General features: G+C 27.1%; 1 long non-coding RNA gene across 1 annotated transcript; it reads left to right on the top strand.

Moving 5' to 3' along the window:
• The first annotated feature begins 217 nt into the window (after positions 1–217).
• On the top strand, positions 218–815 carry LOC146949115 (uncharacterized). The gene is made up of 2 exons (XR_015025379.1): positions 218–536; positions 639–815. It is a non-coding gene; the product is annotated as an uncharacterized LOC146949115 (long non-coding RNA).
• Positions 816–1,299: the final 484 nt, after the last annotated feature.

The following is a 1,299-nucleotide window of genomic DNA, read 5'->3' as shown; positions in this document are numbered from 1 at the left end:
TAAATTATACATAAATATGTTATTTTGTCATTCATTGTTTATTTCTACAAGTAATATTTTTATCATTCAACATTATTACTGCTCATGTGGATTGTCTATGTATCTTGTGAAAGGTTACAATAGAATAACGCACTATTATAAAGGGTTGATAGAAATTTGATTTCATTTTTTTTATGTGTTACTAACGTGAAATGATAAACTGAGGGAGTTAAAATGATAAAAACAACTTTTGGTGTGTTTAAGATTTGCCAAAAAAAAAAAACCATTGATGTATTTAAGAGGCAGCGTTTAATAATGATTTTGAATTTAGAAAGGACATATTGTTATTGTGTATAAGTTTTAAGGACTATTTAATTGAATCAAAAGGAAATTAAATTTTTTTAGATTATAAAGCAAACTCAGTTCCCTCAAAAAAAAGCAAACTCAGTATCTTCTATTTGTTACATAAGAAGGACAAAAAAGTATGGTTAAAATGCTCAAATTTGTCTATGCTATGATCTTATTAATTTCTCATTTTCTTGTTGTAACTCATGGTGGTAAGACATTTTTCTCACCGTTTTTAAATTCTCTTCTTTAACTTATACACAATCTTTAACCCCCTTTTAGTAAAATTCATTAATTTTTGTTCTACATCATAGGTATTTCTTGCAATCATAACTATGAGTGTCCCTATGATGATTGTTCTCCTAAAGGTTCAAAGTGCATTTGTCACCGTTGCTATTGTGCATAACATAACAGTTAAGTTTAAAAGAATTGTATATTACTTCTTAGCTAATAATTATTTTTGGTATCGCGAGCTTACGATTTTATTTGCACACGGTATTGTCAGACATTTGTTTACACATATTCATGTCCTTTCAAGTTGATTGGCATAACTAAAGGTGCATTATCACTACTAACTAGATTCATTATAATATACAGAGAACAAAAAAATTATAAATACATGGAGAAACAAAAAATGTTAATATATAATTACAATCAATTACTTCAACAAGTAAGACATTATGATTGTGTAAAGTAATTGTTTTTCTACTTATGTTTAGTAAAATAATTAATTATATACGATGTGAAAAACATATTCGCTCGATATCATATCAAGTAGCATATTTAAAATATTTGTTTATGTCGTATTATTTGTCATTTTGCGGAATAAACGTAGCATTAATTATATTTTTCCACTAATGTTTTTTTATTTATTCTATCTCAATTCACTTAACTCCTCCATTTTTGTGTGTGTGTTACGAATGGGCTAGCAGCCCCAATAAAAAAGCTAGAATCCACGTGAAAATTGTCTGCTAA

This window comes from Medicago sativa, chromosome 2 (assembly GCF_051527215.1).
Source record: "Medicago sativa cultivar Bolivia chromosome 2, Bolivia_mono, whole genome shotgun sequence".
NCBI classification, from domain to species: Eukaryota; Viridiplantae; Streptophyta; class Magnoliopsida; order Fabales; family Fabaceae; genus Medicago; species Medicago sativa.
Note: the sequence above shows the minus strand (reverse complement) of the source record. Positions and strands in the feature narration are given on the sequence as shown.